At 53.1% G+C, this 13,999-nt stretch overlaps 1 long non-coding RNA gene and 2 pseudogenes across 1 annotated transcript in view; all 3 read left to right on the top strand.

Annotated features, from left to right (window-relative positions):
• Positions 1-13,999, top strand: part of LOC140481684 (uncharacterized) — a 119,726-nt gene that overhangs the window by 77,255 nt on the left and 28,472 nt on the right. The window lies entirely within an intron of this gene.
• LOC140483026 (U2 spliceosomal RNA) lies at positions 2,959-3,077 on the top strand (annotated as a pseudogene).
• Positions 8,383-8,562, top strand: LOC140483017 (U2 spliceosomal RNA; annotated as a pseudogene).

Below are 13,999 nucleotides of genomic sequence, written 5' to 3'. Positions count from 1 at the left end.
AGACGAGGACCTGGAAGTACAGCCTCAGGGTGAAGGGTCGCCCCTTCAGGCCGAGATGAGGTTGCATTTAAGACAGAGATGGAGAGGTTCAAAGTTTGGGAGAAGATTTGTAGCTCGGGTGCTCGTTGTTGTGGTTCTGTTCGCCGAGCTGGGAATTTGTGTCGCAGACGTTTCGCCCCCTGTCTAGGTGACATCCTGAGTGCTTATGAGGCCTCCTGTGAAGCGCTTCTGTGCTGTTTCCTGCAGCATTTATAGTGATTTGTACCTGCCGCTTCCGGTTGTCAGCTCCAGCTGTCCGCTGCAGTGGCCGGTATATTGGGTCCAGGTCGATGTGCTTATTGATTGAATCTGTGGATGAGTGCCATGCCTCTAGGAATTCCCTGGCTGTTCTCTGTTTGGCTTGTCCTATAATAGTAGTGCTTCACAGAGATAGAGAGGTTCTTGATTATAAGGGGATCAAGGGCTGTGCGGAAGGGCAGGAGAATCGGGGTTGAGAAACCTGTGAGCCACGACCGAATGGCGGAGCGTGGGCCGAATGGCCTGATTCTGCTCCTACGTCTTATGGGCCGTCAGTCCTTCCGTGGTCTTGCGGTCATGACAGAAAGCAGCTGTTTCCCAGAGGGTGGCGGCGGTCTGGAATGCACTGCTCGGGAGGGTAGCGAGGCGGGGAACCTCAAAACCGTTGAAAAACTACTTGGGTGAGCACTGGAAATGTCATCACTTTTCCTGGCTACGGACCAAGTGCTGGAAAGTGGGACTAGAGCAGACTTAGAGTAGCTTTGTCAGTGCGGACTCGGAGGGCCAAAGGGCCTCTTCTGTACTGTGTGACTGTGTGGGGAAGCTTTCTGATTCCCACCTGTTGATCGAGGCCGCGCTACCGATGCTTCCTGATGCGGAGCAGCCGGATGGCTCCGAGTGCGCATTGAGGGTGAGAGGGTGGGAGAGAGCTTCGGAGCCTCCGTCCGTTTGGTTCAGGTTCCGTCTCGTCCTGATGCATGCATCGATGTACGTGCTCAGTGGCTACCAATAGAGTGAAGGTGCAGTTGATCCCTGACTCCACGCGCGGTGCTGCAGGTTGAAATGTCTAGACGAAAACAGAACTCGCTGCACCCTTCGGGAGAAGGGTCACTGGACTCGAAGCGTTAATTCTGCTTTCTCTCCACGGATGCTGAGGTTTTGCTTACTGGGTGTTTTGCTTTATTTTGCATTTGAGACCTTGCTTTTTGATTGCACAGCCGCTATCAAACCATTAGCTTGCTGTTAGCGCTGCAATTAGCACCCTTGAATCTTGATTTGCAGTTCTAAGGAAGCAGACCGAATTGGAATGTTTGGAGCGGGAGCCGAACCAATAAAGGCTGATTTGCTGTAAATTGATCTTCACGTCCCCCGTCGTGCTGTTCATTCGCACGAGGTGGGTTGGGGGATGGGAGTTCACATTTTCCAAGACAAGATGGATTAGTCTGTAAGAGGTACTGTTCGTAAAGGTGAGCCGAGATTTCCTGACAGTGAGATTTTTCGGTCAGAATTCGAACCTGCTCCAATCATTTGCCTTGAGGGGAGGCTGAGATTTTTAGAACGTCGAACAGAGCAGCGCAACAACAGGCCCTTCGGCAACTGTGAGAAACAAAACTCACTCACAATTCAGCCTGAGGCAAAGCCTTGGAAACAAGAACATTTTATTCTTTACGGCCTTGCAAGAACGGGCGTTTTGCTCAAGCAATCAGGCTAGCAAAAGCGCGTGAAAACAAAACATGTAAGCATTCTTATTCAGTTTGCAAGTTGCGGAATCACGCCTCCCTTTTCCCATCCTATCCTAAGCCGATTACCTCACTTGTTTTTCTCTAATTTTCCTTATCTGACTACCCTGCTGTCCTTGTCCTTGTCTGTTACGGCCTCTCTGTTATTTTATCCAGTTCCCCTTGTCATACTATAAGCTTATTGTGAAATGCCCCTACTGCTACTTTTGTGGTCAGCTACAACACTTTAAAGTTATTTCTTAGTTTAAAACTATTTCTTAAACAAAAACCTCTATATTCGTTAAAATCTTAGCCTTAAGTATGCTGCAAGAATCCCGCCACCGTTTGTGTAATGTTCCCCTTCCCCTCCCCCCACAACACCCCGTCACCCATCTGCAAAAACAACATCTCTAACCACCACCACCTGCAGAAACTACATTTCTAATCTCCCACAAACTGTCAGGGACATTTAAGCGACTGCTGGACGAGCCACACGCTGGACGGCAGTAAATCGAGGGGTGTGTAGGTTAGGTTGATCTTAGATTAAGAAAACTGCTCGGCACGACATCGTGGGCCGAAGGGCCTGTACTGTTCAATGTTCTAACTGCAGGCACATCCACACACACATCAAAGACATGGAGGGCTCGGCTGAATCTATTGCTTTCTTCTCTACGTGTCACGTTTCATCGAGGTAGTGTCCTAGGCCCAAGCATCTTCAGCGAGTGGTTAGAATATTCAGTGCACTGCCCGAGAGAGAGGGTGCTGGAGGCAGATTCAATGGTGACTTTGGTCGGAGGGTCGGACACTTATCCGAAGAGAGAATATTTGCTGCAGGGCGAGTGGGACTGGGGAAGTTGCTCGTGCAGAGAGCTGATGCAGACATGACAGGCTGAATGTATCATTCAATGCGTGCAGTTCTGCAGTTGGTTACCGCCTCCTCAAAAACGCTGTGCTGGTCACGTGAGAAGTCACGTAAGCTTAGCCCTGACCCACCTGATTGGTGAGATACTGACGATCTCTACATGACCATGAGGCAGTGGTTCACTGACAGGGGAAAAAAAGCAGCTGCTGTAAACGGACCTGCTGCTCTAGTCAGAAATCCTGGGAGGACTACGGCGACAGGGAAACTGTCAGCAGTGATCTACAAGTCTTTGAACAGAATCAAGCTGACTGAAAACATGGAGGACAAATGGGACTTGAGGCAGTCCGCGGTATTGTAGTTATCGCTTCTCGGCCTTTTGGCTAAGATCAAGTGTAGTATCTGTTCTTATCAGTTTAATCGCTTCTCGGCCTTTTGGCTCGGAATATGTGTCGTTCCTGAGGACCAGAGGAAGAGATTCTGCTCGAGTGTTGGAGGTTCGACGCAGCACAAGCGTGCTGGCAGGGGAAAAACTGCGGGGGTCGTGTTGCGAGTCGTCGGAGCTGCTGGAGACCATCGCTGGATCGTGATTGGACGTTGGAGGATCGTTTGGTTGTGCTGACCTGCTCTTGGTGGATCTTCATGCTGGCTTCGGCCTAACGCCAATTCAGGGACCAGCCAACCTCTGAGCTATGGCCTCAGCAGCCACTCGCCGCCCGGGCCAGGGCATTCGGAACACAGTCAGGGTGACTGTGAAGAAGGTGGAGGAGCACACACCGGTGGATCGGACGGTGTTTGTGAAGAAAGTTCTGCTGGAGTGTTGCGGCCTTGCAGCCGCAGACGTGTACTGCCTGCAGGATTTCCCTGGGGCAGGCTACTTCGATGTGACCTTCAGGAGCGTGAAGCAGTGCGAACAGCTCCTGAAGGTCTTCAAGGAGAAGGAAGGGGAGCCGCTGTTCTCCATCTTGTCGGCGACCCCATTGTGTGTGCTTCCTGCACAGAGGAACCGGGTTGTTACAATCCATATGTACAACCCCTACGTTCCAGCGGCTGATGTCCTGACCTTCCTGGGAAGGTACGTCCAAGTCGAGGGAGAAGCCACCGATGTGATCGACCCCTTTGGGATCTGGACCAGTAAGAGGCAGGTCAAGGTAACTCTGAGGGCCGATGACAGTGGGAACATCCTCCACCCACCCTCGAGCTTCGCAATCGGAGGGAGCAGAGGCTACCTGACATATGCAGGGCAGCCCAAAGTGTGCCGAACCTGCGGGAAGTCGGGACACGTGGCGGTGGATTGCAAAGTGACCATCTGCAGGAACTGCAAACAGGAGGGTCACTTGACAAAGGACTGTCGGGAGGAAAAGAGCTGCAACCTGTGCGGGGAGGCGGGCCACATGTACAAGGCCTGCCCAAGACGAGGAGCCGCCACCTACGCACAGATGGCCGGAGGTGGCAACACGAGCCGCGGACCGACAAAGTCTAACGAGGTACCGCGAATCAGCAAAGGAACGGTACCTGGAGGCACCCAGAAGGAAGGGAAAGTTGTAGAGGAGCAGGCAGCAGACGGCGGGGAGATGCAGCAGCCGACCCAAGCTCCTGCAAGACAGACGGAGGAAATGGAAGAGGAGGGATCAAAGGAGGCAGAGCAGTGGATTATCGTTAAAAACAGGAAAAGGAAACCTCTCGAGGGCCCCAAAGCCACCAAGCGAAGGGGGAAGAGACACCTCCAAGAGGAGGATACAGGCAGCTCCTCCGAGGGTGAGGACGGGCGCAAGAAGGGTCGCCTCCGGAGGAAGAGGCAGAGCGCCGTGGGGAGAAAGGAGGGCAACACCGCCCAAGGAGGAAAAGACGATCCCTCTGAGGGGATGGGTGAAGGCCTCCCCCTACCCGGTGAGAACCAAGGGGTACCCACCGGCCCACAGCTCCAGGGAACTGGGAGCAGCGTCCCAGTGACAGCCCTGCTGTCAGATGGAGAACGGGGCGATGAGGACCCTGGGTCCGACACGATGACACCAGAGCGGGGAAATGACTCCAGCGTGGAGCCGGACAACTACCTCAGCCCTGGGAAGGTCCAGCAGTTTGCTGTCACCACGGGGATGCACGCAGCTACCCCACTGGAGCAAGACCAGAAGAAAATGGACACTGGTAACCCCGCAAACTGTTAAAATGGGGTTTAAAATTGCCAGCGTAAATGTACGTAGCATTAAAGCGGCTACGCGATGTGTTTCAACGCTGGCCTTCCTGGCCAACGTCAAAGCCGATGTCCTGTTTCTGCAGGAGTGTGGGATACCGCACCTCAGCAGTTACAGGAGATGGTCGAGCTTGTGGGCCCACGGGCCGTCAGTGTGGTCGGGGGGCAACGATAGCCGCGCCTCCGGCCTGGGTATCCTGTTGCGGGGAGGCAACTTCACCATCTCCGAGGTTAAGGAGGTGGTGGGCGGGCGCCTCCTCGTCGCGGATGTTAAATACAGAAACGCTCCCGTGAGACTAATCAACGTGTACGCCCCAGTGGGTAAGAGTGAACGGTTGGCCGTCCTGCAACAGCTTCCACTGCTGCTGGCTACGTCCAGGCCGGTCATTCTGGCCGGAGACTTCAACTGCATCATTGATGCTGATGGACGATCCGGCGGGGGGGACAGTAAACCGGACGCTACGTCCAGGGCCCTGATGGAAACGGTCAAAGACGCCAAGCTGCACGACGTCTTCAGCGCCCCTGCAGACGGAGCGCAGCGTAGATACACCTGGTCACGGGCAGACGGGTCTATCCGCTCAAGGATAGATTACCTGTTTGTGTCCCGAACGCTCTCGGTCAGATCCACCGACGTCAAGCCGGTGTTCTTCTCTGACCACTGCCTCCTGCTGGCCGACTGTCACCTACAGGACGAACAGCGGGCGGGCAACGGAACGTGGAAACTGAACACTAAGCTGTTGACCCCGGGAAACATCGAAGAGCTCAAGAGGGATTACGCAGGTTGGAGAACCGTGAAGCCCCTCTTTGAGTCTCCAGCGGACTGGTGGGAAACGGTAAAAGGGAACATCAAGAGGTTCTTTATCCTCAAAGGTGTCCAGGAGGCGAGAGAGAGGCGGGGAAAACTGTCCCAGCTCCAGGAAAGTATGCAGAACCTGCTCCTGCTGCAGACGATGGGGGTGGATGTCACGGAGGACCTCAAGGAGGTGAAGGGCCAGCAAGCCTCGCTCTTTGCCTCGGAGGCCTCCAGGATAATCTTCCGGTCCAGGGTCCGCTCGGTGGAGCAGGACGAGACGTGCTCACGTTTCTTCTTCCAGAAGGTGCACAAAGAGAGCTCCGTGCTCAGCAGCCTGAAGAAAGAAGATGGCTCGGTAACGTCATCTCAGGCTGACGTCATGAGGATCAGCAAATCCTTCTACGCCAGCCTGTATGACTCGAAGCCGACCGACAGCGCGGCCTCCCAGTCGTTCCTGTCCTCTATCACGGAGGTCCTAGATGACGGAACACGAGAGAGGCTGGATCAGCCGCTATCTCTGGATGAACTGACCAAGGCCCTCGAGTCCTTCGAAAAGAATAAAACTCCCGGAAGCGACGGCTTACCGGTCGAGGTTTATTCCGCTCTTTGGGACTTGATCGGCCAGGACCTGCTGGAGGTGTATGTCAGTATGCTCCGGGCAGGTACCATGAGTGAATCCATGAGGAAAGGCATCATCACCCTCGTCTACAAGCGGAAGGGGGAGAGGGAGGAAATTAGAAATTGGAGACCGATCTCACTGTTAAATGCAGACTACAAAATCCTGTCAAAGGTCATCGCCAACCGGGTCAGGTCTGCTCTGGGATCGGTGATCCACCCGGACCAAACCTGTGCTGTACCGGGCAGGAAGATCTCTGAGAGTCTCGCACTCCTCAGGGATACGATCGCCTACGTGCAGGACAGGGGGGTGGACACCTGCCTCATCAGCCTGGACCAGGAGAAAGCCTTTGACAGGATATCGCATACATATATGAGGGATGTCCTCTCCAAAATGGGCTTTGGGGAGGGAATCGGAAATTGGATCAGACTGCTCTACACCAACATTGTCAGTGCAGTCTCAATCAATGGGTGGGAATCAGATAGCTTCCCTGTAAGATCTGGAGTCAGGCAGGGATGCCCCCTCTCACCCGCCTTGTTTGTGTGTTGCATAGAGCCATTTGCCGAATCCATCAGGAAGGATGCGAGCCTGAGAGGGGTGACTATTCCTGGCAGCGGGGGCCTGCAGGTTAAGGCCTCCCTGTACATGGATGACGTCGCTGTTTTCTGCTCGGATCCGCTGTCCGTGCACAGACTCGTGTGCATCTGCGACCAGTTCGAACGGGCCTCGGGGGCCAAGGTAAACCGAGGCAAGAGCGAGGCCATGCTCTTCGGGAACTGGGCCGACCAATCCTCTATCCCCTTCACCGTCAGGACTGACCACCTGAAGGTGCTGGGTATTTGGTTCGGGGGGGCTGGGGCGTGCGCCAAGACCTGGGAGGAGCGGATCAGAAAGATGAGACAGAAACTAGGCAGATGGGGGCAACGGTCGCTCTCCATCGCGGGAAAAAACCTGGTCATCAGGTGTGAGGTCCTCTCAGTATTGCTATATGTGGCACAGGTCTGGCCTATCCCCAGGACCTGTGCCGCCGCAGTCACCCGGGCCATCTTCCAATTCATTTGGAGATCAAAGATGGACCGGGTCCGAAGAGACTCAATGTACAAAGACCGGTGCAATGGGGGAAAAAACACGCCCAATGCCACCCTCACCCTGATGGCCACCTTTGTGTGTGGCTGCATCAAGTTGTGCGTGGATCCCCGGTACGCAAACACCAAGTGTCACTACGTACTGAGGTTCTACCTGTCCCCGGTGTTGCGAAGGATGGGCCTGGCCTCGCTGCCGCGGAACGCTCCGAGTAGTTGGACCGTTCCGTATCACCTGTCCTTCGTGGAGAAATTTATGAGGAAAAACACCTTCGACCACAAGTCCATCAGGAAGTGGTCAGCACGTAGCGTCCTTGAGACCCTTCGGGAAAAGGAGAGGGCGGATCCTGTCGAGCGGTTCCCTGAGCAGACTGTCAAAGCCATTTGGCAGAATGCCTCATCGCCAGAACTTTCCAACAAGCACCAAGACGTGGCTTGGCTGGTGGTGAGAAGGGCTCTGCCTGTGAGATCCTTTATGCACGCCCGGACTCTCTGCCGCACCGCACGCTGCCCTCGAAGTGGCTGCGGGGGGGACGAGACTGTCACACACCTCCTTCTGGAATGTGCCTATGCAGAGGAAGTCTGGAGAGGAATGCAGTGGTGCTTGTCGAGGTTCGTCCCGAGCAGCGCCGTGACGCGGGACTCCGTGCTCTACGGCCTGTTCCCCGGGACTCACACCGAGACGAACATTAACTGCGCCTGGAGGATCATCAACTCGGTGAAGGACGCTCTCTGGGCGGTCCGAAACCTGTTGATCTTCCAGCTGAAGGAGTTGACCCCGACCGAGTGTTGCAGACTGGCACATTCCAAGGTCCAAGACTACGTGTTGAGGGACGCGCTGAAGCTTGGGGCAGCTGCCGCCAAGGCGCGGTGGGGAAAGACCACCGTGTAAGATCGGCCTGCCGAAAGAAGAACAGGGGGCCCATACAGACGTTTTTTTTTTTGGGCTCTGCTGATGCCTCACCAAATATATGTATATATACAAGATTGAAAAAATGCACAGGATTGTAAAGGACAAGAATAAAGTTGAATCTGTGTTTGTAAATATGGACATATGTATGGCATGATCCAATGTACAGACCATCAAATCATTTATGAATAAAGTATATTTTTGAAATAAAAAAAAAAAAAATCTGTTCTTATCAGTTTAATATCTGATACGTCCCTTATCTGGGGACCATATATTAAATTGATTTTTGGAGCAGGGAGATGGAATAGGGGCTTGCTCCGTCCACTCCACGCATCGACCTGGTATTGCAGTACCTCCGGGAACGGTGCACCCCTCATCTATAAATCTAAAAACAGCTTCATGTTTATAGCTCAGGCTTTTGGTGCTTTGTGTCCACTGGATGGGTTTGAGTACCAAGTGCTTCATTTCTCACATCCAGCCGGGCGTGAGTCGGTTCAAACTCGTCTGTTCTAAGGTGGCTGTTCAGCTCCCGCTCCCTATCCTCCTCTCGCCATCTCTGTCTCTTGCGCACCTTGACACTTGCTCTCAATGTCATCCCCTCACCCCTGCTGCGTGCTGCACCGTCCCGCCAACGCCGGGCCCCGATCTCACACCACGTGGTGTCAGAATTTGGGAGTTGCAGCAACCGTAGCTGCCCACCAGCTTTTGCTACTCGCGAGTGACATTTCAGAAAAACAAGAGAAGGTCGACTGTGCTACGTTGCTGCATGCTGCTGGGGATGAAGCTATCTAGGGGTTCAGTCGTTTTGATTTTGATGACTTGAAAGAGAGATTTCGAGAACACTGTGAGCTAGGACAAAAATAATCGGGACGTATTTAAGGCACATGCTTTTCATCAGAGTGCAAGGGCAAGCGGAATCGATAGGTACGTATGTGACTGACCGGAAAAAACGAGGCAAAGGACTGTGAGTTTCAGCCACTTTCCGATTCACTGAGCCGCGACAGAATCGTGTGTGCTATCACGAATGACTGAGTCAGAGGCAGGTTACTCAGAGAGTCAATTCTCACTGGGAAAAGCAAAGAGGCAGCACTAGCTCGACAACAGCACGTGAGAACACGTAGAACAAACAAACCAATGTTTGATGACCGGAACTGGCCTGGAAAGATAATAAGGCAGGTAGGACCACTGCAGATTATCCGGCACCTGGGCTGTGTACGCAGGGACTGGCACAACACCCCCTTGCCTTCTTTTGCACTTTGCTGCCTCAGCCAGAACTGGCAGCATTCTAAGTCAGTCTCACACAAGCAGCGTGTGCCAGCTGTCTGTGACAACAAATTCCAAAGACTCACAACCCTCTGAGAGAAGACGTTCCTCCTGATCTCACTCTTAAATTGGTGCCTCTTTATTCTGTTCAGTTCTAGGCACTCCCATGAGGGAAAATGTCCTCTCAGCATTCACCCTGTCGAGCCACGTAATGTTCCAATATGTTTCAGTAAGATTGTGTCTCATTCATTTAAACTCAGGATCTACGCTCATCTGGAGGTAGGGTTTACCGGGCTCAATTTTACTGGAAAGCTGACCTCCGGCCAGTTCAGCAAATAGGTCGTTGAGCAAAGGGAAAGGAAACCGCCTAGCACACACCAGCAGGTGAACTGTTGCAGCTTGATATTGCGGCTCCGGAACTCAATCCCTCTACCAATGAAACCTAACAGCCTTCTTAACAGCACTATCCACCCGGGTGGCAACTTTCAGGGATCTCTGTACAGGGGACTCCAAGATCCCTCTGCACATCCACACTACCAAGAATCTTTCCATCGACCCAGTACTCTGCCTTCCTGTTATTCTTCCCAAAGTGCATCACCTCACATTTAGCTGCATTGAACTCCATTTGCCGCCTCTCAGCCCAGTTCTGCAGTTTATCGAAGTCCCCCTGCAACCTGTAACATTCTTCCACACTGACCACTACTCCACCGACTTTAGCGTCGTCTGCAAATTTACTAATCCATCCACCTATGTTATGCCTGCGTCTAAGTCATTTATAAAAATGACAAACAGCAGTGGTCCCAAAACAGACCCTTGTGGCACACCACTAGTAACCGGACTCCAGGCTGAATGGATTCCTGATGAAGGGCTTTTGCCCGAAACGTCGATTTCGAAGCTACTTGGATGCTGCCTGAACTGCTGTGCTCTTCCAGCACCACCAATCCAGAATCCAGGCTGAATATCTTCCATCAACCACCACTCGCTGCCTTCTTTCAGAAAGCCAGTTTTTAAGCCCAATTGCTGAATCAACCTCAATTCCATGCCTCTGCCTTTTCTCCAACAGCCTACCACGTGGAACCTCATCAAAGGCTCCCGGCGTCCTGCTTGTCTACCCCATTGAAAACAATAGCGTGCTTCTTTAGCATTCTTGATCAGTCGCTCTCGGAATCTTGACAAGTGATTGCCTTCGGCCCAGTTGAGTTCGATTCTGTCCAACCACATTCTTGCCCATAAAGCTGTAAGATTTCCTTTGATGACGCGCAGGCTGTGTCTTCAGACTGACCGTATAACTGAACGTTCCCACCGTGAAAGCACCACTTCACCTGTGTGTGTTCCTCGCGCAGTTTCTGAAGGTTGCAGCGCAACATGACTCAGCCGTATCAATGGAACCGGTTCGCCGTTCAGTAAGGGAGCGTCGGCAGGTATCGCCAGTATCTCTGTAACAACAACACCTCATTGGTTTGTGCGTCTGGGCTTTTGTCTTCTTGCCCTTTTTGTACCATTTAGGATTTCTTCCTGTACTTTCGCTGCAGGTTATTGGTACCTTCTCCCCCGAGCGCACCCACTTAATATATTCTTTTTTAATGCTGCAGTTTCTGCACACAGCTTCTTTCTACCAGCAATTTGCTGCTGCCTGACATGTGTTTCCACAGCAGTGGCAGTTTTGTGTCTACGTTGGTGCTTGTCCCTGGGCCACCATTTTGTGAACTCTTAGCCACCATTTTGTGAGGTGTTGACCTTCCTTGGCTGCGAGTTCCACCACGGTTGCCATTCCCAGCACTTTCATTTAATTGTAGTCACCTTTGCGTCAGTAATCTCTCCTGGATCGCTTCACATCTTACGGCAGGCTGCTACAAAAGGTGGAGCCTCGTGGGATCTGAGGTGAGCCGGCTAGCTGGGTACAAAACCGGCTCGGTCACAGAAGACAGACAGTAGCGGTGGAAGCGCGTTTTTCGGAAGGGAGATCAGTAACCAGTGGTGTCTCGCAGGGCTCAGTGCTAGGACCTTTGTTGTTTGTGACGTGTAAATAAATGATCTGTACAAAGAGCTGTACAAAACTCCAGTTAGGCTACAATTGGGGGATATCGCGCGCAGTGCTGTTCGGCACACTACCAGAAGGACGTGGATGCTTTGGAGAGGGTGCACAGAAGGTTTACCAGGACGTTGCCTGCCCTGGAGTGCTTCTGTTGTGAGGAGAGGTTGAATAAACTTGGATTGTTGTCACTGCAAAGACGGAAGCTGAGGGGCGACCTGATAGAGGTCGACAGCATACTGAGAGGCATCGAAAGGGTGGCGAGTCAGTGGGTACAGGCTCACGGTGAGAGGGGGAAAGTGAGAAGGGAAAAGTGCGGAGAAAGGTTTTCACATAGAGGATGGTGGGTGCCTGGAACGCGTTGCCAGTCGAAGCGCTGGCAGCAGGCACATTAGGAACGTTTCAGGCTCACCTTGTTAGACACGTGAACGGGAGGCGGGCGGAACGGCGGGACTGAAACCACGTCTGGGCAACAAGTAGCACGTCCAAACAAGGAGTAGGAATCGGCACAGGCTCGCTGGGCCCTGTGTTATCGATCCGACGGTGCCAAAGTCTCCGGCCACCTGGTGAATTTCTGCAAATACCTCGTAGACGGGGCTGTGACAGGGACCTTATTGGGGTGTCCACGATAATGAGGGCCACGGAGGGCATTCTTGCTGAGCTTGCAGATGGCACAAAGACAGCTAGAGGGACAGGTAGTTTTGAGGAAATGGGCAGGCTGCAGAAGAGCGTGGACACGACGGGCGAGTGGGGAAAGAAGTGACCGAGTGTGCGGTTTTGCACTTTGGTAGCAAGGACAATCGGGTAGACGATTTTCTGAACGAGGGAAAGGCTTTGCGAATCTGAAGCGCAGAGGGTCTCGGGAGTCCTAGGTCCAGGTTGTTTCAAGATTAACACGCAGGTTCATCCGATGGTTCGGAAGGCAAATGCAGTGTCGGCATTCATTTCAAGCGGGCGAGAAGAAAAAGCGCGGAGACGTGCTGCTGAGGCTGCATATCAGGCTCTGGTCTGAGCACAGGTGGAATATTGGGAGCAGTTTTGTGCCCTGTACCGAAGGAAGGGATGCGCTGGTGTTGGAGGGAGTCTAGAGAAGGTTTACAAGCGTGTTCCCCCTGGGCCCGAAGGGTTTGTCACATGAGGTCTCTGGGTCTGTACCCGATGGTGTTTCGAAAGGTAAGGCGGGATCTGACGGAACCTTACAGGCTACTGGGAGGCCTGGTCAGAGTGGTTGTGAAGAAGATGGTCCCACTAGTAGGCGAGACGAGGACCTGGAAGTACAGCCTCAGGGTGAAGGGTCGCCCCTTCAGGCCGAGATGAGGTTGCATTTAAGACAGAGATGGAGAGGTTCAAAGTTTGGGAGAAGATTTGTAGCTCGGGTGCTCGTTGTTGTGGTTCTGTTCGCCGAGCTGGGAATTTGTGTCGCAGACGTTTCGCCCCCTGTCTAGGTGACATCCTGAGTGCTTATGAGGCCTCCTGTGAAGCGCTTCTGTGCTGTTTCCTGCAGCATTTATAGTGATTTGTACCTGCCGCTTCCGGTTGTCAGCTCCAGCTGTCCGCTGCAGTGGCCGGTATATTGGGTCCAGGTCGATGTGCTTATTGATTGAATCTGTGGATGAGTGCCATGCCTCTAGGAATTCCCTGGCTGTTCTCTGTTTGGCTTGTCCTATAATAGTAGTGCTTCACAGAGATAGAGAGGTTCTTGATTATAAGGGGATCAAGGGCTGTGCGGAAGGGCAGGAGAATCGGGGTTGAGAAACCTGTGAGCCACGACCGAATGGCGGAGCGTGGGCCGAATGGCCTGATTCTGCTCCTACGTCTTATGGGCCGTCAGACCTTCCGTGGTCTTGCGGTCATGACAGAAAGCAGCTGTTTCCCAGAGGGTGGCGGCGGTCTGGAATGCACTGCTCGGGAGGGTAGCGAGGCGGGGAACCTCAAAACCGTTGAAAAACTACTTGGGTGAGCACTGGAAATGTCATCACTTTTCCTGGCTACGGACCAAGTGCTGGAAAGTGGGACTAGAGCAGACTTAGAGTAGCTTTGTCAGTGCGGACTCGGAGGGCCAAAGGGCCTCTTCTGTACTGTGTGACTGTGTGGGGAAGCTTTCTGATTCCCACCTGTTGATCGAGGCCGCGCTACCGATGCTTCCTGATGCGGAGCAGCCGGATGGCTCCGAGTGCGCATTGAGGGTGAGAGGGTGGGAGAGAGCTTCGGAGCCTCCGTCCGTTTGGTTCAGGTTCCGTCTCGTCCTGATGCATGCATCGATGTACGTGCTCAGTGGCTACCAATAGAGTGAAGGTGCAGTTGATCCCTGACTCCACGCGCGGTGCTGCAGGTTGAAATGTCTAGACGAAAACAGAACTCGCTGCACCCTTCGGGAGAAGGGTCACTGGACTCGAAGCGTTAATTCTGCTTTCTCTCCACGGATGCTGAGGTTTTGCTTACTGGGTGTTTTGCTTTATTTTGCATTTGAGACCTTGCTTTTTGATTGCACAGCCGCTATCAAACCATTAGCTTGCT

This window comes from Chiloscyllium punctatum, chromosome 1, assembly GCF_047496795.1.
Source record: "Chiloscyllium punctatum isolate Juve2018m chromosome 1, sChiPun1.3, whole genome shotgun sequence".
NCBI lineage: Eukaryota > Metazoa > Chordata > Chondrichthyes > Orectolobiformes > Hemiscylliidae > Chiloscyllium > Chiloscyllium punctatum.
The sequence above is the reverse complement of the archived record's forward strand: the minus strand, read 5'-3'. Positions and strand labels throughout refer to the sequence as shown.